This window comes from Delphinapterus leucas, chromosome 8, assembly GCF_059928025.1.
Source record: "Delphinapterus leucas isolate spDelLeu-1000000601 "Yukka" chromosome 8, BTC_Dleu_Yukka2, whole genome shotgun sequence".
Classification (NCBI taxonomy): domain Eukaryota; kingdom Metazoa; phylum Chordata; class Mammalia; order Artiodactyla; family Monodontidae; genus Delphinapterus; species Delphinapterus leucas.
In genome coordinates this window covers 91,271,093-91,295,604 of record NC_143136.1, presented here as the reverse complement: position 1 = coordinate 91,295,604, position 24,512 = coordinate 91,271,093, and positions in this window count along the sequence as shown.

Sequence of the window (24,512 nt, the reverse complement as noted above, 5' to 3'; positions counted from 1 at the left end):
GGGTCTTCTCTATTTATATTTTTGTTTGGGGATTTTTTTTTCTTCCCCAGGCTGAAGTGCTTTGTGCATGAGACTGAAAAGCTGCCAGGACTGGTCCATCTGGCTGACCAAATGGATTGCGCTCACTGAAGCATTGCCAGATGTATATCAGTAGAAAGTTTCATTTCTGGACCGTCTAAGGCCCCAGTTCTTTTCTTAGTTTAATGGAAGCCACGTTTCTATTTTCCAGAAACTCCTTCAATTGGCCTGAGTGTCATCACCTGGTGTTGCCTCATATAATCCTGGTCCCAGTCTCTACAGATCACCCGGCTCAAGACTGCAACCTCTCCTCTCCAGCCCAAAGCAATGAAACGAGTTTGACGAAAAAGCCTGTGCCAAGTGGAAAATCATTGTGTTACATTTGATGACATGTGTCTGACCTTGAACAACCTTAGGAGCCAGAGTAGTCACTGCAGTTAAGTAATTTAGTCTAAACTGCTTAATTAAGAAATAAAATTTCATGGAATTCCCTAGATTAATTTGCACTTATACTGAAGAGCATCAACATTTATAATCAATTTAAAGAGGAAATAGGCCTAGCGTATTTCATAGTTTGCAGTGAAACCTAATTGGATTCATCTGAGCTGAAATAGGAACTAGAGAGAGATCTGATATATTTTTAATCCCCCACATCTTAAGGGCAATAATGGGCATTTAATCTTTGTGAGACACCGAGTTTTAGACTTAAAATTACAGAAACTGTGGGTTTTGAAGGTAAACTGCTTGATACCCCCATGTTCTTACCTTTCAGGGAAGGCATTTGGCAGGGCTAGATTGTAACAGGCACTCAGGCAGGGCTGGCCTACATACAAGTCATGAGTAGGAGACACACAACAGAGGAGGGGGCCTGGGACCAGCAAGGGCCTTGTCAGCCTCTGTATGTGCTTTACGTGCTTTCTACCCAAACCTTTCACTTTGTTTTTGGCCACGCCATGCGGTTTGCAGGGATCCTAGTTCTCCGACCAGGGATTAAAGCCACGCCCTCGGCAGTGAAAGTGTGGAGTCCTAACCACTGGGTGGGCTGGCATGGAACTCCCTCACTCCTCATTTTTTAAATGAGAGTGTCGGGATTAGAGTGTTCAGGAAGAGTCCGTCTGAGATCTAGGGAAGGGATTTGAGGAGGAACAGACTCAGAGTTAGAACATTTTTGAGCTCCTGTCTCTATGCTAGTCAGAGATCCTGAGCTATCTGGAATTAAGACAGCAGTATTAGAAATAGAAGAGATATATTCTGGGTAATATCAAAAGAACTTGGTCATCTACTCGGAGAAGATAAAGGGGAAGGGAGGGACGAGGGAGTGAGAGAAGGCAAGAATGACATATGTTTCTGCCTGGGGTGACAGCTAGGCATCCATACATCCATACACCCAAGTTTGTCTGGGGATGTGCTGGTTAATGCCTGTAGAACCATCCTTTATTCTCCATTGTGTCCTAGTTTGGCAGACAGATTTATATGATCACTCTAGTAGAAGGATGAATGGCAACCACACTGAGAATTCTAGGGAAGAGACTTGTTCAGTGGAGTTTTGGATGTATTATATTTGAGATGCCTTTCGTAAACTGTATTTATTCACTCACCTTCTTCAAACCTCTGTTTAAATCGCTCTTTTTCAATGAGGTTCACCTGACCACCTAATTTAATCCTTCAACCCGCCCCTTGACCCATCCCTGATCCCTCCTACCCTGGTCTACTTTTTCTTTAATCTAAGTACTTAACATCATCCATCATACTGTAAAATTTATTTAGCATTCATTTGTCATTGCCAGCAATCTGCTATGATGGAATCTCCTTGCAGACAAGGACCTTGGTCTCTTCTGTTCGCTGATGTATTGCAACCACCTACAACAGTGTCTGCTGTTTAGTAGGTGATCAACAAATATTTCTGAATGAACGAGTGTTCTGAATGAGCTCAACAAATATGTATTGAGTGCCAATTGCTTTTTGAGCTCATGCATCTATCTTAGTCAGAGATGTTCAATAAATTCCAGGATGTTCAATAGAAAGTGAACACAGATGATTCCAAACCTCAAGAGAGGGTCTGGACTAGAGTTGTAAAAGGATGTGTCAGTAGTAAGCATATCATGTTTGAGCTATGGCATGATTAATACCCCTTAGTGAAATCATTTTAAGTGAGGTAAGAAGAGGGCTCAGGACAAAGCCTAGAGATTAAGAACAATTAGGGGAAGATGTGGGAAGAAGAATTTGGATGGAAAGTAAGGTAGGAGTGGCCAATAAAATAAATGCAGTAGGCAGAAACAAGAAAGAGTAGTGTCATGGGAAATAAGGGAGATTAAGCAAAAATCTTTTTAAGGAGGGAACTGTCAAAAGCATGAAGTAAACCACATTATTCAAGTAAAGCCAGAATTGCCATCAAGTTTACTAGAAAGATAGTTGCTACGAAATGCTGTGGCCCTAAGATTCATGCATCAAAGGCCTAACCCCTAACGTGACTGTATTTGGAGAAAGGACCTTTACAGAGGTAACCTAGGTTAAATAAGCTCGTGGGGGGGGGGAGCTAATTCAATAGGACTGGTGTCCCCGTAAAAAGAGAGAGAGACACCAAGGTTGCAACCTTACAGAGGAAAAGCCACGTAAGGACACAGAGAGAAGGCAGCCATCCTCAAGCCAAGGAGAGAGGCCTCAGGAGAAACCAACCCTGCTGACACTTTGATCTTGGACTTCCAGCCTCCAGAACTGTTAGAAATAAATTTCTGTTGTTTGAGCCACCCAGCCTGTGGCATTTTGCTATGACAGCCTTACCAGATGAATGCAGTGGTCATTACTGACACTGGAATAACAACATTTTCAGAAGTAGTAAAGGCTGATACCATAGAGCAGTAGGGTCGAGAGTGAAATGGGGTCTGGAGGGTGAGTACAGTCCCATTTGTATAGAATTGTAGCTATGTGGGAGGAGAGAAATAGCCCAGGAACCAGAGGGGGTCTGTCGAAACCCCAGGACAGCACTACTAAAATGTGGTTACCACAACTTTCCAAGAGACAAGCTGATCATCTTCATACTATAATACAGTACAGAATATAATATGTAAAATTATGCATATTGATGAGAGCATATTTTTTTGTTTTGTAACTGAAGGAAGTCTTGGGAGAGTTTTTAATTTGAAGCAGGCAGGAGAACCTTACAAGAACATTACCAATGAAGTCTGCACTCTTTTGGTGTGATTTTAGGTTCACTAAATCAGCTGGACCTCCTAATCCAAATTATATTGTGTTGGTGCTATGCCTCTCAAGCTGTAGAAAGCTTAAGTCGTCGCTCAGAGTTTTTAATGCACTTCTATGGGTTTTTTTCCCCTCAGCGTTTATCATTGACAATTTAAAGTCAGAACTGAGTTTTTCTTTCTAGAGGACACAGTTTACTAATAGAACTTCCCTGAATTAGTACTTTACGCTTTTTAAAGTGAGTCTGCGTTCACTGTGTCCTAATTCCTCTCTCCCTCTTGGGGAATTTGCTCCTGCAGTCACTCCACATCTTCCCTGCTTCACCAATTTCCCATCATAATACCAATGCATTGTTAGTCTCCAAGATTAAAAAATAATAAAACACACCGTTTACTCACATTACTCAAGGGTTCAGTCCTTTGACGTCTCAAGTTCTCTACGAAACCCACTTCTTAGAAGGTCTCGTGGTGATTTCACGGAGATACACATCATCTCTAAGGTGATGACTCCTAAATCTTTCCCCTGGGCTTCAGTCTGGTAAACCTAGGCATTGACAATTAACATGTCAAAAAAAAAGGAAACCTCTCGATTCTCAGCACCGTCTCTAACCCAGCTGTTACCACTAATATTCTACTTAGCAATAAACAGCTTAATTCACTCAGGTGCGCAGGCCAAAACTTAGCACTCAGCCTTGAAACTTCTCGTTCCCAATCCATCACCGACATTGTGTGTGCTTAAGCTTAAAATGAGATACAATTAAAACAAAACAAAACAAACACGGTGAAAGAGTCAACTCTGAAGGCGAATTCTCTCCCATCTTTGCCTTAAACTCCCTCCCTCTCCAAAGGTATCAAGTTCGTCCCCACAGTTGATGTCGGCTCACCGCTTGGCCGTCTGGAGGCTTACCCGGACGGCCCCAGAGAAGTGCACCAACGGGGTGAAAAGTCTTCTGTTACAAATTAAAAGGGAGCCAGGCCTCTCAGCTACCCAGGGACGGCTCCCGAGAGGCCGGGGGCTCGGAACAGGCAGAGCACCCCCGGACGGCTTTTCACGCACCACGGGGTCCGCCCTTGTCCTGCCAAGACCGCCGCAGCACCCCACGCGGCCCACTGTCCTTCCGTGGACATCACTCTGGCTGCGGCCACCGAGGTGCGTCCCCACGCTTCGCAGGAGGGCCTCTGTGGCCAAAGTCTTCCCCGCAACCAGAGCCGGCCTCAGCGCCGGGCCGGGAGCAGTCCCCCAGCGCGAGCCCTCTGGAAGGGAGTGTGGACTGGATGGGGGGCGGGGATAAGGCGTGCTCGGGGCGGGGGCGGGTCGGCTCGGACGTTTTGGAGGCTGCCGCCCTTGCTGCCGCCGTCCCCGTTCCCACTGGCCCGCGAGTAGGCGCGCCCGTGCGTCATGAACGCCGCTGGCCACGGAGAAGGAGTCGGCGAGGCTTTTGACGGCGGCGGGCCGCGGGAGCTGGTCGAGGCGGTGCGCAGGGATGCGGGAGGCGGTGGCCTGGCGGCAGAAGTACTGCGGGCTGAACACTCGGTGGGGCCTCCAGCGCTTCTGCACGTGGTGCGTGAGCGCGATGCGGGACAGCTGGTGAAGGACTCAGCGCTGAGCTCGCAGCGCCCTCTGACCTCGAAGGTATGCCTTTTGGTGGGTGCGTGGCTCCCACGGCTTGTTGTGGCCAGTAGGGTGTAAGCAAAAATTACAGCTGCATCGAGTTGGAGCACGTAATTGCTGTTACGAGACCCTCCTGAGTATACTCTTCCCACTGCCACAGGGACTGGTATGATCAGGCAGTGGTGAATCCATCAGCCTGGGTCCTTGTGTGAGGATAAGCATGGTCAACAGAAAGAGCAGGTAGAATACTACTTCTGAGAACTTTCCAGACTTATATTGCCCACCTCAGTAAAGTGAAATGGGGTCTTTCTCCTAAGTACTCTCTAAGATGAAATACTTGCTCTGTCTTGCAGGTACTCCATCCAGGCAGGGCCTCGTCCTGAGAAGGGGCTTGATCTTCCCATCTGTGTAAAAATGTTGGTTAAAATTGTTTAAGCCACAAGAGAACGTTACTTCAGCAAGTACTTATGTGGTTTGCAAAACTTCAGAAAATCTCCAGGGCTTCCCTGGTGGCGCAGTGGTTGAGAATCCACCTGCCAATGCAGGGGACGCGGGTTCGAGCCCTGGTCGGGGAAGATCCCCACATGCCGCAGAGCAATTAAGCCCGTGTGCCACGACTACTGAGCCCATGTGCCACGACTACTGAAGCCCACACGCCTAGAACCCGTGCTCTGCAACAAAAGAAGCCACTGCAATGAGAAGCCCGTGCACTGCAACGAAGAGTAGCCCCCGCTCACTGCAACTAGAGAAAGCCCATGCGCAGCAATGAAGACCCAACACAGCCAAAAATAAATAAATAAAATAAATAAATTTATATATATAAAAAAAGAAAATCTCCAGAATCTGGGCCCCAGAATACTACCCCTCCAGTCACTGAACAGAAAATAAAATCTTCATCTAAGAGACACCTCTTCTTTACGAAATCTAATTGTACAAAGTGATGTTTAGAGATGATCATATTAAAAGTGTGTACTCTATATTCTAAGTATTTGGACCCTCATACTCCACTTTCTCCACGGACTTTCAAGCAAGCTTTGTTCACAGAGGCTTACTTGTGCTTTTTCTTTCCTCAGCAAGTGCTACCATACGAGACCACCCTGATGTACACCCTACCATCTGAATCAGAGTTACTAAATTGCACTTTGTTATCAAAGGTCTCTGTAAGCACTGTCATACGATTCTTCTGCATTTGATGTGACATAGGGGCTGAGAATTTTTACTTTTAGACCATATATGTCCCCTTTTCAATGCAGGAAATCTCTTCCCAAGTTTGATAGGAAGAAAAACTTTGTCTCCTTGAGGAACAAAATATATTAAGATCTCACCATATTTTCCTCTGCATATTGGCGCCTGAGAAAGTTTGTGGGTTTTATGTTTAATTCCAGAAGCTGCGCTGATCCTTATTGTTGGAGTATTGCTTTCATCCTCTTAACTCAAACCTCTCTATGCCACCATACATTCAGACCAGGTCAACTGCATCCTCATCCCCAATGTTTATATGTGGCCACATGAAAGAGAACAGAGGAGAGAGAGTGTGTGCTGGGGCAGGGCAAACAGATGGAAGGAGGCACACCAGGAGCCAATGAAACCACATGGCATCAGACAGATTGTGGCTCAAATCCCATGTCTGCCATCTGATTGTCACAATTTACATTTACATTACATTTACAATTTACATCCTCTGTAAGCTTAGGTTTCCTCATCTGTAAATTGGTAATGAAAATACCCACTTCAAAGAGTTATTGGGAGGATCAGTAAAAACACTGAAACAATTAGTATGATGTCTGGTTCTCAGTAAAAGCTTAATAAATGGTAGCTCTCATTGTTCTTATTATTGTTATTGAAGAAGAAAGATGAGGGGGAAATTCCAGCAAAGAAGTCAACAGCCTCAAAATGGAACTATTAGTGAGTTGTCTTTAATTCACTTTCTCTGTGATGTGTGCAAAGCCTCAAACCTCCAAGAAAACTATGACATGGTAATGTTTTTCCTCTAAGAATTCTATTTTTTTCTCTGTTTTTGTTTCTTTTCCTTCTTCCAGGATTCATGACTAATTATGGCCACTGCTTTGCTCAAGTGTGTTTATTCATTCATTCTTTTATTCATCGACCGTTCATTCATTCAAAAAAATATTTACCGTGAATCTGCTTTGTGCCAGATACTGAGCTAGGTGCTAGGAAATAATAGAGGCACAGCCCTGCCTTTATGGAGAGTACAGCCTAGAGAAGGAAGCAGACTAAAGGCTACTACAAAAGGTAATTATGTGCCTCCTTTTGTCACAAGCAACAGTGACCCCATGAGCTATTTCACACAAAGGTCTTAATGAATCCTCCTAGGATTATTCATAACTAATGAAAAACTCCTGAAAAGGTGAAAGCTCAATCCACGTAAGTGAATTTCTAATGGCAGAAGTTCGGTTAATGTGGCACCAAGAGTAAAACAGATATTTAAATCAAAAGCCATGCGAAGAACCCCTCAAATCCCAGCACATGGTTAACTCCTATTCTGCCAGAAACCAAGACTTTGATATTCTTTGCACGTGGTAACTGTTAAACAGGGATGTTCTCAACCCCATGCCCCAAAGTGGCACTCTTCCTCCTTTCTTATAAGCTCAAGACAACTAGAGTCTGTTTTATATTTTAAAGATAAGGACTTCTTGACTAGATGAGCAAAGAAAGAACCGCAACTGGAGGAACAATAGACTTTTTTCATTCAAAGCTGAGACATTTAGACATAAATATATGGGAAATGTAATTAAATTATGAAATGGAATGTGATGATTCAAGTTGAGTGGAACTAAGTGTAATCCTGCTGCACATGAGACTCACCTGGGGACCTCTTTAAACATTCCAGTGACCGTGCTCCAACCTGGACCAAGTAAATGAGCGTGCTTGGGATCTGGACATTGGAATTTGTTTTTCCATTTAAATCTCCCAGGAGATTCTGTTACACAGCCAGGGGTGAGAACTACTGGAGCAGAGGAAGAGAGTCCCAGGGACTGAAGATGAACCCTGAAGCCTTGCCCCGATCTCCATACATGGGAGGAGTAAATATGGCAACCTGGCTTGAGACTGGTGTGAGAACAAACAGCTGAACTTGAGAGTGGCCCCAGATTGGGCTGTGAGGAGAGGGCCTGACCTAAGCTAGTGCCTCCTTGTTGAGAAGGTAGAGGCTGGGGCTGGTTTGGGAGTATAGGAATTCCTCCACCACAAACACCCTTACTTTAAGCTCTGCTTTAGTTCATGAAGGTTTCTTTGGATAGCTTTTGGGGAACAATGAATATTTTAATTTCAGTGAGTTTTGAAGTAATTCTTTTGGTGATATCTAGAAATAAGGGAAACAGGGGATTCAGAAATTAAAAATAAAAGACAAAGTTTTGGCCAGGAGGTGTTTTTTATTTGTTTGTTTGTTTTCCTCATGGGTCTCTCCTAAAGGAGAGAAAGCACTAACGTAATTAAATGAGGTACGAAACCTAGGTTACCGTTCAGTGCATACAGAGCCCAGGTAGGTAGCACAAGTGGTGGTAAAACTACTTATTGGGCATGGGAAGGCCCAGAGGCTCCCCTTATGTAGGGCCCTTACCTCAGAAGCTCTGTTGCCCAAAGTGCTGACTTCCAAAAAGTACCCTGTGAGAAAGTGATAGTAAGTGAAAGATTGTATGTTTCTTTTTCTGTACTTTTTTTTTTTAAACTAATTTAAGTAGCTTGATCATAATATACCATAATGGGTATTCTCTTTGTTGTTTCATCTGTATTGTTTTGTTTCAAAGAATATGAAAATATTTATAAGTCCTTCTATAGTTTCACTTGCATAATGTTAATGTCCCACCCTAATTTCCATAAAGGCTGGTAAATTCCCCAACCCTGAATTCTACCAAAATGTGGTCTCCAGAATCCTAAATCAAGGAATTAGAAAGAGACACCTGTATTGTTAGAAGCCATTCCAGGTAGTATTTGCAAAAAACCTAATAGCAGTCGAGGCTACTACCCACCCTGGTTCTTTGCATTGCCAAGTTTAAAGCATAAAAGCATAGCTCAGTTAAGAGTACGGTCTTTTACTTAGGAGCTGATCTGTTAGACTCTGACATAATATCATTGGGAATTACAGGAAATTGAAGAGAGTTACAGGAAATTGAATTTACCAAAATTCATCTTAAGGTGACTATTACTTGTAGTTAAAGAAATATTGTCATGTCTGTTGGGGGATGAGAAGGCATGGAGAGCATAACCGAGTGACAACAGACGGTCAGGAGACCACCTTCTAAAGAAGGTTCTGGCAGTTAAACGCAAGAATTGATGTTAATGAGTGAGTTTCCAAACTAGACTGCTGTCTTCGACATTCTTTTACCTCTTTCCTCTCCTCACAGCTCTTTATTTCTTCTCTCTATAAACACGGAGTAAATGTTTTTAAAACATGAGCTTAGAAATGTGTCAAATGTTAGTCCTCCTGGGCTGGCCACACTTTCATTTCCATCTCTGCCTTGAATCTTACCTTCTTGAAGCATGTGGGTTGCCCCTGAATGCTCCTTTAGTCCATTCCCAATATTTTGCCTTCTTTACCTGTTGTGTTGGACAGATTCTAAGGTGGGTTCACCCTGCCATGCTTCCTGTCTCCTGGTATTTATGCTCTTGTATAATCCCTTCTCTTGTGTGTGGGTGGGACCTGTGACTTACTTCTAACCAATAGAATATGGCAAAAGTAAAGGATGTCACCCCCATGATTACACTGTTAATGCAATAACATTCACATGTAATAAGACTATGACTTGGTAGCAGACCTACTCTAGAGACTTGCCTTGCTAAAATGAGCGGCCATGTTGGGAAGTCCACATGGCGAGGAACTGCAGGAAGTTTGTAGGAGCTGAGGGCAGCCTCCAGCCTCTAACCAGTAAGAAGTCGGCGCTCTCAGCCCTACAACCACAAAGAAATGAATTCTGCCAACCATCAGAGTGAGTTTGGAAGTGAAAGGTTTCCCAATAAAGCCTTCAGCTGAGAACTCAGCCTAGCTGACATTTTGATTGAAGCCTTGTGAGACCCTAAGCAAAGGACCCAGTAAAGAGGTGCCCAAACTAAAACTATGAGATAGTAAATGCGTGTTGTTTTAAGCTCCTAGATTTGTGATCATTTGTTACACAGCAAGAGAAAACTATTACATCATCCAGAAACACAAATCAGAATGACGATAAAGATGAGTCAAGTTGGGACTAGGTGTAAGTTGTAACACTCCATCTTATCTGTAGCATTTGCTCTGTGGTCGGGGCTTATGGCTTTCAGCAATTCATTTATAAAAGCTTTGGTCTGTGGGAGTTATCACTAACTTATAAGAGCCCCTCCAAGCTGAAAAACAAGTGGGATTCAGGCAATATGAGGGCACCTTTAAAGAGTAAACATACTTTACTTCATTAAAGAAAAATGGGTCAGTGGAATTCATCACCTGTTCACCAGCATGAGAGAGGGTAGCTTCACCCTGTGGATGTTGGTTTGTTATTGTAGTTACTATAGTCAATATGAGACAGCATGAAAATTCAAGTGTTGGAGCCAGACTAGTTCATGTCTTTTGAAGGCAATTTTAAAATAGATTGATCCCCTGAAAAAAGCAAGTGGAAAATGCCAGTTAGTCAACTCAAAATAGTATCTATCATCTATGCACACTGATTAATCCCATCTCAATTTTGTTGCCTACCTTTTAAATAAAGGATCAAGAGAGTCCTTGTATGTGCACACATCTTTGAAATGATGACACTGAGTCTGGCTGCGTGAGTTCCCTTTGTAGGGAGTAAGTAGCAGTCCTGGATGACACATGACATTGCTTAATAGAAATCAAATACGGGGTGTAGAAAAGAGAACTCTTAGAAAACTCACCAAATGCAAGAAGGTGTGATACTCTTACCTAGTAGCCTCTATGTAGAGAACTTTAGGAACATTAACTTTTCTTCAGATAGTACTTGCTAGGACAGTCCAGAGTTGAACATAATTTCTAGCCAAGGAAAGCTGGAGACGTTGTGATGCAAGTATCTGCAGTGGTGATTGCACAGCTATAGCAATAATAACTGATATGCTTATACATAGTTTCATAAGTGTGTTTGTGTTAATGACCTTTGAAAGGTAAGGCTAAGATATTACATAATTTTCATTTGGAGAGAGGGAGAGAAAGAGAAATAGAGAGAGAGAAGCAGGGGAGGAGAGAGAGAGAAAGAGAGAGAAAGCCAAGATGACAAGATGAAAGTGGAGGCTTTACACTTTCTTCCCTAAGGATGTATCATCATCTTGCCCCATTTTATTAACACCTGTACATATGTGGAGACCGAACTTTTGCCCATCCACCACCCACCCAGGAACACCAAGGAGAAGGACATTCATCAGCTTTTGTTGAGAAAATCCTGATTCTTTACATCCATCCTCCCTCCCTAAGTAAAGTATAAGCACTAAGTTTTGAATCTTGGAGCACTAGAATTGATTCTTTGAGGAAGAAACCAGGGCCCCAAAAGGTAACGCATCTTGTCCAATAAGAATGAGTTGGCCAGTGGTAGAAGCTCCCTACTCTCTTCTAGCCACATCACACATATCATCTTTAATGCTTCCAAGAAGCTTTATGCATTTAAGGAAACCAAAGCTCAGAGAGTTTAAGGTACTTGCTCATAGCTGCACCATTAATAAATGGAATATGAGGGATTTAAAGCCAGGTCTGTTTAATTCTAAAGCCCATAGTCCTTCCATTAAACTAGGCCACTTCTTGAGAATCCAGGATTATTTTTAAATTCCCAGTTATAGCAACTTTCTTATCAAGCAGTCTGAGCCTAGATTTCTAAGTCAAAGGGAAAGTCAAAATTGGTCTTTATCTTATGAGGATTTATCTAGAGATTGTTTCTCTTACACACATAGCTAGAGCTTGGGCTTGTGAGAAGATAGGACAGCTGCTCCCTTGTGGAGGAGTCTGTGTGTGTGTGTGTGTGTGTGTGTGTGTGCGCACGCATGTGCGTCTATACTCACATGTGAACACATGGTCCTACTATAATAGGTGCAGCAAAAGCTGTATGCTCTCTCTGATGTTTCTGCATAGTGAGGTATTTTTATTTTTTGGCATTTCTATGAAGTTCAGCTTTTCATTGTCTCTACATGCAGGCTTTCACAAGCAGCGTTGAAGACACCTGTTGGAAAGTTACAGTGACCACACAATGGCAAGCGTGAGACATTTCAGTCCTGGCTAGGCTGCTTCATTAGGGCATCAGTCTATCATGGAGCCTGAGCTTCCTTGCTGTTTCCCCTCAGGAAAGGCAGTGGAAGTTCACAGGCACTGAAGAACGCCATCAAAGACACCAGACTTTGGGTGGAGCCAGAGTATAACGTGGCATGGTTCAATGTGACAAATGGAAGTTTTCCTTGGGATTTCAAGAACAGAAGGTGCAGATAGACACAATAGTCTCTCAGCCATGCTTTATTGAGCCAGGGCCCTCGGCTGGATGGATGCTCAGTGGCAGGACATCTGTGCAGTGAGAATACAAGCAAAGGATGCTCGGGCTTTGCTTGGGCAGGTGTCTCCAAAGGGAAGGGAACATGACTCATGACACTTGAGCTAAGTTGACACTGCTGCCATCACCCTTGGAAAGCAATTTGTGGGCAAAGATCTAGGCTGTTTATAAAAAATTACATGAACAGCAGCTTTAACCTCAGGAGGCTTCATAGGGATAGATAAAAAGGAGGATTACAGAAGCTAAAGCTTTTGTTTAAAGAGAGATTACAAAGCATTTAGTTCGGATCAAGCCGGCCTAAAGCTTAACTGCTAAAATGTGCCCCTTTTCTCTGCTCTGTCATGAGTTTTGCTCTTAAATTTAGTGCTCAGATGTGAAGATGAAGCTCAGACTTTATTTGGAATGACTGCAGGTCAGGTTGTCGGTCTCTCTCCTTTCTGTTAATATGAATTCAGGAAACATGAGGATTAGAAGAGATTCTAATCACTTGCCCAACATTAGTTTTTCTAGTAACAAGGGCAAGAGATTTCTAAGTACTTGAATGTGAAAAGGAAATCACGCAGATTTTCATAAAGTTATGGTTTCTGTGTTCAAAATTGTCCAAAGTATCGACTGCCCGAGTTAGGAAAGTAAAAACTATAGGTTTAAAAACAATCTATTTCCTCCTTCTGAGACTGAATGGGATTGACTGCATGGCTGATCCAGTGATTGCAAAAGCCTACACATTCAGGAGGTGACTTTAAAAATTGAGTTGACTAAAACTCAGACAATTTGTCAACTATTTGTAGAATTGGCCTTTGTTCAGCTAGAGATCATTCCCGATCTTCTCTATGTCAGGGAGCTTTTCTGCTTCAGTGAATCTTTCCCTTCCTTTGGGAATTAAAATCTAAAGAAAAGTGATAGAATTCCAGTGGAATCATATACAAAATTAGCACCTGGTGAGTCTTCAGGAGGTTCAGCTGAAAAATTGAAAGCAGATGGCCCTACAGGAGGGGATTCTGTTGCTTCTGCTTTCAAAGCACCTTGAATGGAAGCCTGAACAGTCAACACACCTGTGTGTCATGCTGACTTCATTACCATACCTTAGTGGCTGAGGAAAAAAAAAAAGAAAGCTTTCATAGAAAGTGACTCCAGATGCTCTAGATTCCACAGTAGCAGAAATCCCTAAGTCAACGTTATTTTTTGAGTTTCTTTGGAAAGCATTATCCTTAACAGGCTGGATGAAATGTCCAACGTTCCATAAGTGTTTTCACTATGAATGAGATGGGGCTTGGTGATCACTTTTTATTCAAACGATATTTGTTCATGCCATCTACATACTAGGCACTGGTGGTACATGGAGAATATAAAAGCACAATACCTCTTCCCATGAAGCTCATGAAATGATAAAGTAGTAGTTCTCAAAGGATGGGGGAGGGGGTAGTTCCTGGCCCAATATCAAGAGCACCTCATAGGAATTTGTTAGAAATGCCATTTCTCGGTCCTGACCCCAGACCTACTGAACCAGGAACTATAGTAGATGGGCACATCAGTATGGTCTTAAAAGGCTCCAGTTGATCAGATGCAGGTGCCACTGAAACGGAGAAACCAGGTACTGAATTAATATTACAATGTTGGGAATGTAACAAGCAAGAAGAAAAACCTACTGTGGGAACTTAGAGAAAGTAGAGTTAACTTACAGACAGCATATTATGCGTGCTAATTTTAAAGGCATGAGGTCACTGGTAGTTGGAAGTAGAACCCATATCTTCCATAGCAGCAAAACTTCCCCATCATGTGCATTTTCTACTCTGTAAGTATAATCCGTGAATCTTATGGTCCTTCAATGCTATATGGCATTTCCTTCCACTCCAGGTTCAAGTCAAAGCTCCAGAATCACTGATAGGGGTGATACTTTCTACTGGGAAGCGATGAGGTGTTGATCCTGTCCCAGGGCCTGGTGAAAAGCTATCCTGACAGCTCTATTCCAGATTAGGGAAGTGGAACACGGGTGGAGCCCTCCTAGAGGCCCTTGTGAGAAGCAGAAGCCCTGCTACACTTACTGTCGCGTTCTGAAGCCCAAGTCCTGGGCTCTCTACGTTACACAGTCTGGGCTTTGCTAATAAATGATTTTAGAAAGATCACATGATATGAGGTGATGGAAGTACTTGCCTTTACGTCTAAAACACTGGTTCTCAGCCATGGCTCTACAAATAAAGATCACTCAGGGAGCTTTAAAAACGTACCTAAGCCAGGGATTGAATTCCAGAGATTCAGCTAATCTGAGGAAGAGCCCAGGCATCATTATTTTTAAGGAGATCTTCAGGCAAATCTCACATGCAGCTGGGTTTGAAAAGCACTCAGCCTTGCAACTCAAATTGTGGTTCATGGACCAGATGCATCACGTCATCAGAAAGTTTGTTAGAACTACAGAATCTCAGGCCCCAACCCAAGCTTGCTGAACCACAATCAGCATTTTAACAAGACCCGCAGCTGATTGCTAAGTGCATTAAAGCGTGAAGTGCTGGTCTGAAGGGTTTGTGATTGATTCCTCTCTTGTGAGGTGTCTGTTCCCCTAATGTGAAATCATAGCACATACATTATCCAGCACAGCCTGAGTGTCATTTGGTATGCCTCAGGTATCTGTAGTTTGTCCCGAAACATGTACTTTTATGTGGATTAATGCCCGAGAAGAGTTCTTTGAGCATACGGAAACATTCACATCAGAAGATGCTTGTTTGGTTTAGGGGGCATACACTGATATGGTCTCATGGCCATTCTGGGGGTGATTTTAAGAGCAAATTGGAAGTTTTCTTTACAAACCTCACACGCAACTTGTAATTCGAGGAACACTATACCTGGTAGTATGCTCTGTTGTATAAGCAACAAGGTACTGTCTAAGGTTAAGTTATTGATTTTAATGACTCTTACAGTCATGTTTATCTTTATAATAACTATGTAAGTAAAGTATTATTATGACCATTTTTGCAGAAGGCAACTGAAGTCCAGAAGGGTTAAATCGCCTAAAGTCACTCAACTAATAAACGGCTAAGTGATAATTCAAACCAAGCCACGGAGACAGCAAACATGAAGATCTTTTCATTATTCCAATTTGATTTCTTTAATCCTGAAAGCTTTAGTAAAGCATCATTCTTCTCCTTTATACAGCGTCTAGAATGTATAAATCATTCACTTCTCTTAGTATGAATATCTTTTCAAAACTGTCCATCGTCTGCTGAAATGCCAAATCATCTGTATTTAGTCCCAACGTGGCCTTCATCTAATCAAAGTGCTTATTTTGGGAGCAGGCACTTTTGAATGTTAATAAACTATAGGCAAATTTGATGGGATTTGGCATATTTTGGAATTAGATAAAAAGCACCTGTGTGCCATTTCTGGTTCTTTCCTTAGTGCTACCAAATTAATTCAGTGATCGCCTTTGTCAGGCAGAGCACTGAACTGTGGGTGCATGCATCTTTTTATAAATTAAAGGTACGATTTTAGAGTTTGCTCACTACTCTGGACTTGATGTATACATGAAGAAAGCAGCAAAATTAAAGTAATAAAGCCTGTCTTAAAAAGGCATTTAGTCACTGTAGTTCCCTTTGGTGGAAATGACCTTGGCTGCATCTTTCATGCACCCTTGCATTTGGTTTAGGATGCATAATTCATACAGCAATCAATTAGCTGACTGTAGAGCCTGCAACAAGAGGGAATATTTCATATAAATCATTGCTTGCTAAATTGCTGGGACAATTAATGAAGTAGGAAATCTGTGGACATCAGTTTGGAGGCAACACAGGTTCATCAAAAGCAAATCAGTTTCCTCCACCTCTTGGAAAGGAACTGCACACAAAGAAAACACCAGATATCATTCAATCACTATTTCTTAGGAAGGGCTTGATGAAGATAATATTATTTGCTGTTTTTATGAATGTGAACAAGTGCCTAACATACGTGGCTCATTTATTTGGCTTAGGGTACTCAATCAACAATGCCATTCTATGAATTAAAATACAGCCATCAAATAAGTACTCCTGCAAGTGAAGCATCTATAATCTAGCACAGGGGGCCTCAAAATGAGACTTCTGGTAGGTCGTGTGGGTCCATAAGGTGGCCTGTAGACTCTTTTAAAATGCAGATCATCTCAGCATGCATTAGTTGAGCTTCAAGTGCTATTTTCATTCATTATTTCCATGTGTGTCACAGGTACTCTAGAGCACTTCAATTTGCCCGTGTCTCTTACAAGTAAAGCAAGCCTACTTTTGGCATGTGTGCTAGATAAAGCTATCCTTTTTTTTTTTTAAATATATATTGTTCAAAAATAATTTGAAACCATGCTAAGAGTACAGAAACACCTTTTTTATATCTATTACAGATTTTTGGTTTGCAGTTACCTTGAGGTTTTTGTATAGCAGTCTATATGCATACGTGATTGTTTTAAGTTGCTGATCTCTTAATTTCAAACGCATTTTAAATACCCTGTATCTGTACTCTCCTCCCCTCACGGTTACTGTTTTTGATATCATATTTTACATCTAATTGTTTGTTTCGTGTATCCCCTAACTGCTTATTGTGGATATAGATGATTTTTACTACTTTTGTCTTTTAACCTACTAGCTTTGTTTGTGGATGATTACCTACCTTTGCTATATGTTTGCCTTTACTGCTTTTTCATTCTGCAATTTTCTTAATTCTAGTTGTGGGCTTTTCTTTGTTGCCTAGAGAAGTTCCTTTAACATTTCTTGCAAAGACGGTTTGGTGGTGCTGAATTCTTCTAGCTTTTGCTTGTCTGTAAAGCTTTTGATTTCTCCATCAAATCTGAATGAGAGTCTTGCTGGGTAGAGTATTTTTGGTTGTAGCTTTTTCCCTTTCATCACTTTAGATATATTGTGCCACTCCCTTCTGGCCTGCAAAGTTTCTGCTGAAAAATCAACTGATAAGTCTTATGGGAGTTCCCTTGTATGTTATTTGTTGTTTTCGCTTGCTGCTTTTAGTATTCCCTCTTTAATTTTTGTCATTTTGATTACAGTGTGTCTTGGTGTGTTCCTCTTTGGGTTGATCCTGTATGGGACTCTCCCTGCTTCCTGGACTTGGGTGATTATTTCCTTTCCCAGGTTAGGGAGGTTTACAGCTATTGTCTCTTCAAATATTTTTCTCGGGCCCTTTCTCTCTCTTTTTCTGGGACCCTTATAACGCAAGTATTAGTGCACTTGATGTCGTCCCAGAGGTCTCATACTGTCCTCATTTCTTTTCATTCTTTTTTCTGTTCTGCAGCAGTGATTTCCACCACCCTGTCTTCCTGCTCACTGATCCATTCTTCTGAATCATTTAGTCTACTATTTATTCCTTCCAGAGTATTTTTTATTTCAGTTATTGTATTCTTCATTTCTGTTAGGTTGTTCTTTATATCTTCTCTTTATTCAAAACTTCTACCTTCTCGCTCTGTGTATCCATTCTCCTCCCACTTTCCTTGATCATCTTTATGACCAGCACTCTGAACTCTTTCTCTGGTAGACTGCTTCTCTCCACTTCACTTAGTTCTTCTGAGGTTTTATCTTGTTCGTTTGGCTGAAACATATTCCTCTGAGGCCTCATTTTGTCTAGATTTCTATCTGTATTTTTATGTATGTGGTAGGTTAGTTACGTTTCTCCACCTTGGAGGAGTGGCCCTCTGGAGGAGGCATCCTCTGCGTCCCAGCAGTGCACTCCCCTTTCGTTCCCCAAGTTATATGCTCTGGGGGTTCCCCCTAAGAGAGCTACGTGGGTCCTTCTGTTGTAGCGGGCTAACTGGTCAGGCTGGTAAGCCCCTGGCCTGGTTGGCTGCCAGGCCCTGCCTTGTGTGGATGCTTCTGGCTGATGTTTAGTGGGGCCTGGTCACGAGGTGGCTGGTTGCAGAATCCTAGGGAGCCCAGGGGCTAGTGCCAGCTCACTGGTGAGCAGAGTCAGGGCCCCGAAGAGTCTGGGGCTGTCGCCCACTCACTAGCTGGTGAAGCCAGATCCTGGGGTTAGTGCAGACTGCTGGTTCCTAGAGTCTGGCTGCAGGGCCCAGGGATCCAGAGCTCACTTCAGCTTGTTGCAGGGGGAATGTGGGGAGGGGTCGGTTCCTGATACAGCTGGGTCTGGGGTCTGGGGTGTCCCACAGGCTGCCTGGGCCTGTTAGTGGGCCGGGCCAGGGCCCAACTGGTCCTAGGCTAGGGTCTGGCCTGCACTGTGGGATTGTAGTTTTCTTGCTTCTGGTGTCTGCCCCCTGGTGGATGAGGCTGGTCTAGAGTCTGGCTTCCTGGTGGGAGGGGCCAGTGCCTGTCTACTGGTGGGTGGAGCTGGGTCTTGGCCCTCTGGTGGGCTGGGCTGTGCCTGGGGTAGAGCCCAGAGGTGGTTACGGGGTCTTTAGTCTTTAGACAGCCTGTCTGCTGATGGGTGGGGCTGTGTCCCTGCCCAGGTAGTTGTTGGGCCTGAGGCGTCCCAGCGCTATCATTTGCAGGCTGTTGGGTAGGGCCAGGTCTTGCAGCTAATGATCCAAGATGTCAGCAGCAGTGTTCACGTGGCTAAATATTCCCCCATATGTCTAACACCAGTGTCTTCATCCCCAGAGTGAGCTGCAGCCTCCCTCACCCCCTCACCTTACCAGGAGACCCTCCAAGACCAGCAGGTAGGCCCAGCCCAGGCTCCCATCAAATTACTCCTTTTGCCCTGGGTCCCAGTGCACATGAGATTTTGTGTGCACCCTTTAAGGGTGAAGTCTCTGTTCTTCCCAGTCCTGTGAGGCTCCTGAAGTTAAGCCCTGCTGGCCTTCAAAGCCACGTGCTCTGGGGGCTCCTCTTCCTGGTGCTGTGCCCCCAGGCTGGAGAGCCTGACGTGGGGCTCAGAACTTGCGCTCCTGTGGGAGAAATTCTGCAACAGAATTTTTCTCCCATTTGTGGGTCAGCCACCTGGGGGGGTATGGGATTTGAGGATATCACGAGTCTACCCCTCCTACCTGTCTCGTTTTGGTTCCTTCTTTATGTCTTTAGCTGTAGAAGACCTCTTCTGGTAGGTTCCAGTCTTTTTCATCAATGGCTGTTCCACAGATAGTTGTGCTTTTGGTGTGCTCACGAGAGGAGGTGAGCTCTCTTGGCTGCAGTCTCCAGAAACACCTTTTTTAATGACTGATTGTGCACACAAGAGTCACATACATGTTACTTTTATTAAATGGTAAATGACATCAAACGGGGTAGCCTTAATACATAGGTCCACGGGTATAATTTGGCTTCACCTCATAATCACCTGAAGAATTTTTAAAAAAAATTTTTATGCCTACGGCCCGTCTTCTGAAGGTACTGATCCAATTAATCTAGTCTAAGGCCTTGCAACAGCGTTTTTAAAAACTCCTGAATTGAGTGGAATGTTCAGGCAAGTTTGGGAACACATTTATTGATAGTATTGTATGTGGCAGTGTGCCTCAAACTTGAAGGTGCATACAAATCACCTGGTGCGTCTTATTCACGCTCAGATTTTGATTCCATAGGTCTGGGGTTGGGACTCAGATGTTATACATCTAACAGGCTCATAGGCGATGCTGATTTTACTGGTCTTTGGACCACCATTTGAGTTGCAAGAGGTGGGCAGTGATTCTCACACCTGGCTGCCCATTGGGATCAACTGGAGATTTTTTAAATTCCTGCTGCCTAGGACCCACCCCCAAAATTCTAAACTAATTTTTGTGGTGTGCAGTGTGTGCATCTGTTTTTTTTATTGCTGTTGTTGTTTCGTTGCTTTTCTAAAAGCTTTCCAGATGATTCTAATGTATGCAAAGTTTGAGAGTTACTGGTACAGGGGAGTGATTCTCAAGCTTGTTCAAACATTAGACATTGCAAGGGAGTTTTAAAAATATACTAATACTCCAGACCCAGACTAAGCTAATCAAATCAGAACTTCAAGGGAGTGGGACTAGGTATAAAGGTATTTTAAAAGCATGCCTTATGATTTTTAATAAGAGTCAAGTTTGAGAAACCCCAGTATAGACGAGGCTGGGAAGTATGTTAGAGCCCAGACTTTGAAGAAAAGTCAAAGCAAGGTTGTGTCTCCTTCTATGCCATTTTCTGGCATGTTCACAATAGCAATGAAAGTATAAAATAAAGAAAAAGAAATACAGGGTCTTATACAACCAAACAAGACATGAAAGGAGATTACAATAAATAGAGAAAACTCACAATACTTCTGGATTATTAATTTCCTTGTTTGACCAAATAATCTTTAATTTCAGACAGTATAGCATGACTTTTTAAATAATGGAAATACATAACTGTACAACTAATGGAAATAAGCAAGGCCAAATAAATGTTTTGAAAAAGGAAAATGTGGGGAATAATCTTTCAGATATCAAAATATGCCATAAGACCATAATAATTTAAAATATTCCAGGCAATTCCCTGGTGGTCCAGTGGTTAGGACTCCACATTTACACTGCAAGGGCCCGGGTTTGATCCCTGGTTGGGGAACAAACATCCTGCAAGATGTGGCGAGGCCAAAAAAAAATCCAATTTGGGCAGAAGAATAGAAAGTGAAAGAGAAAAAGCAAAAACTGGATCTGTAAACTGTATAAAAATTTTCTAAAGGTAAAGATGTCATTATAAATCAGTTGGGAAATTATTAGCTGCTTAAAAAACAGAGTTGAGACATTTTGAAAATAATAAAATTGGATTCTACCTCATTTCATAGACGAAAGTAAGCTCCAGAAGGAGTAAAAGCTTAAGAAAAGAATTGTTTTAACCTTGATATAAGGAAGGCCTTCTCAAAAAAAACTCAGAAACATTGAAAACAATGGACAGATTTGGATGCACACACACACTTTTGTTCCCTGAAAGACAACAAAAACAAGGATTTTAAAAACAAGCAAGGTTCCGAATAGTCAGGAGATTGAATACATACGTATATAAATGCACTATCTCCTGAAAGCTCAACAGAGTACCATAAAGATATATTTTAACATGTTTAATTTCATAAGGATGAGGAGGGTGACAGAGAAGGGGAACTGGCAATACACTTCTTCAGTCTAGAAATCAGAAGAATGAGTGTGAGAACTGAAGCAGAAAACAAACATGCCAAAACAAAAAACTGGTTGCTAAATTTGAAAGCTAAAAATTAAGGCAATGTTTTAAATGACACGACCTCCAAAGTCTCAGGAATTAGTGGCATCAGGTACTTCCAATTGTGGAAGTGAATGAGCGGGAACTAAAATAAGGAGAACTGTTCCAAAATTCCATAAGAAGCAGAAGCTGATCCCCTCTTCCACTTGGCCTCATCCCCACCCCGGCAGAAGGCTGGAAGTTTGCTTTTGCCTTGAACAGAGGGTCTCTGTGTTACCATGCATTCTAAGGCAGAGTACTGGAAACGGATATTAAAGGGATGAATTTTTACTGAAAGCTGACCTCCCCTTAGCTCTCTTCTTTTTTCATCAGCTCCTGGAACGTTGGCAGCCATGACTTTATCCTGCAGGCAGGAGACTGGATGGATCTTCCCTGGGGAATGTGACCAGCACAAGAGAAAAGTCCTAAAGAGATGAATATAAGGGGCTCCTCAATACAGTAGCCAAACCATGGGGAATTCCCTGGCGGTCCAGTGGTTAGGACTTTGCACTTCCACTGCAGAGGGCATGGGTTCGATCGCTGGTCAGGAAACTAACATCCTGCCTGCCGGACGGCAGGGCCAAAAAAAAAAAAAGAAAGCAGCCAAACCACATTTGCTTGTAGCGAGTCCCACTCACCCATTTAAAACTTCCTACAGCTTTCCCCTAGTCTTAAATATAGCAGAGAATCAAGGGTTACAAAACAGTGGAGGAAGACTTTGAGAGGAAAAAGAAAGACTGAAATGAAAGAACTGAACAAAAACAAGTTGGAAGCAGTAGACCATGCAAAGAGCTGAAAATGTAAACAAACACATACTACTATCAATATTCTCAGAGATGGATACAACATCAAAAGCACAGGCAAGGAATGCAAAAATATGTAAGAGGGGCTATATCAAACTTTGCTGTGTGGCAAAGGCAACAATCGAACAGAGAGAAAAGACAGCCTATGGAATGGGAGAAAAATTTTGCAAACCATACATCTGATAAGGGGTTGTTTCCCTTATTTATAAGGAACTCCTACAACTCAATAGTAAAAAAAAAACAAAAACCCAAATAACCCATTTAAAAAATGGGCAAAGGATCTGAATAGACATTTCTCCAAAACAGGCAAACCAATAGGTGGCCTATATGTATTTGAAAGGATGCTCAACATCACTAATCATAGGGGAAATGCAAATCAAAACTACAGTGAGATGCAGTGTTCCACAATAAGAATCAGAATGAATGAAAGGTCCACCTTCTTTTGTTTGTTTGTAAAGCAAAAGAGTGACTGTGAAAGTGAGAATGGAGGGGAGAAGTAGCTGGACGCCTCACCTGCAGATGTTCTTGAGGCAGATCGTTCATAGGAGAAAAATACATGTGGATGTTGTGGACCTGGAAACCGATTCTTTTAAAACTACCAGTGTGGGGTCTTCCCTGGGGACACAGTGGTTAAGAATCCGCCTGCCAGTGCAGGGGACACAGGTTCGAGCCCTGGCCCGGGAAGATCCCACATGCAATGGAGCAACTAAGCCCGTGTGCCACAACTACTGAGCCTGAGCTCTAGAGCCCGCGAGCCACAACTACTGAGCCCGCATGCCACAACTACTGAAGCCCACGTGCCTAGAGCCCGTGCTCCGCAACAAGAGAAGCCACTGCGGTGAGAGAAGCCTGCGCACCACAGCCAAGAGTAGCCCCCGCTCGCCACAACTAGAGAAAGCCCGCGTGCAGCATTGAAGACCCAATGCAGCCAAAATTAAAAATAAATAAAATAAATACATTTATTAAAAAAAATAAAAAATAAAACTACCATTGTGCATGGTACACCTTCATGCACATCCAAGGTTGCATGAATTTCAATCTGAAGTACTGCTGGCAGGGTGGAAGTTCCTAATTTTGAAAAATAATAATAAAGGCTTTCAGATCCTAGAAATGTAGAAGAGGACTGGAGACTGCAGAGAGCCAGGGGAGATGCAGCTGAGAGTCGGCTGTTTCAAAGCCAACTCAGTGCTTGTGGGCCCTACTGAGAATGTTGGTCTCCGTTCTAAGATCAGTGGGAATTCCTTGAAGTAAATATAGGTAGAACAAGGTCAGATTTACATTTTGAAAAATTATGGAAAATGAATTTGCTTTAGAAATGTAGATGCAGGGAGAATAAGATATGTTTCCATCGTTCCAGGAAGAGTAGTACAAGTGGTAACAGAGAGAAGCAGACAGATTTAATGGATACTAGAAGATAAAAATTGATAGAAGTTAGTGATTTGGGGATGGGGGGAAGATGGAGATAAAGGTATCCAAGAATGACTTCTAGGTTTCTAGTTTGCAGATCTAGAATTTTTTTTTTCTCAATAAAAAGGTTTTTCTGAAAAAAAAAAATGATATAATGGGAAATTTTAAAATAAACCTTTTAAAAGAGGGAACATAAATCTTCAAAAGTAGACAGTTTAGGGTTTTGTTTTTTTTAGGGGATCTGGAATTTAAAATCATGTTTACAATGTGAACATAGGTAAGACAGCAAAAGGATTTTTTTTAAAAGAAGACGACTAATATTTAATAACCTGTAAAATGTGTTTTTAAAAAATGAGATGTTGCACCCCCAGTATCTTGCCTCTGAAATATAACATTGGCCATTTCTCCAAAGTCACCAAAGCCAATACCTTTCCATTGCAATCCTCAAAGCAAAACCATTTCTCCTGTAAACAATAGGGCTCCTATCTTAAAAAGTCAGCTCTGAACACCACAGAGAAAGTAATTGAATTCAACACCAGTGTTATTTTTTGCCCTGTGCATCTCCCACCATATGAAAACTGAAAGTAATACTGTATCATCAAATTCTCCACTTTCTCACATAGTTCATCTGGTCAAAGAGAATCAAATACCACATCGCTGAAGCACCATCAATTCTCCTGTGGTTATTTTACAAATAAATTTCTTTTTCTCTACTTTTATATAGCACATAAAATTTTCATATAGTTGAAATGAACTGTGCAGAGAAAAAGGTAAATGCCAGCAGGCATCTAAATATTGTAGCATCTGTTATATTTTACACTCTGTAATCACAATTCTTATAAAGCTTCATTGCATTTGAGGCTAGATTTTTCACAGATTATTGAAGATTGATAGCTATAGTAATTGTTATTACACTTTTATTT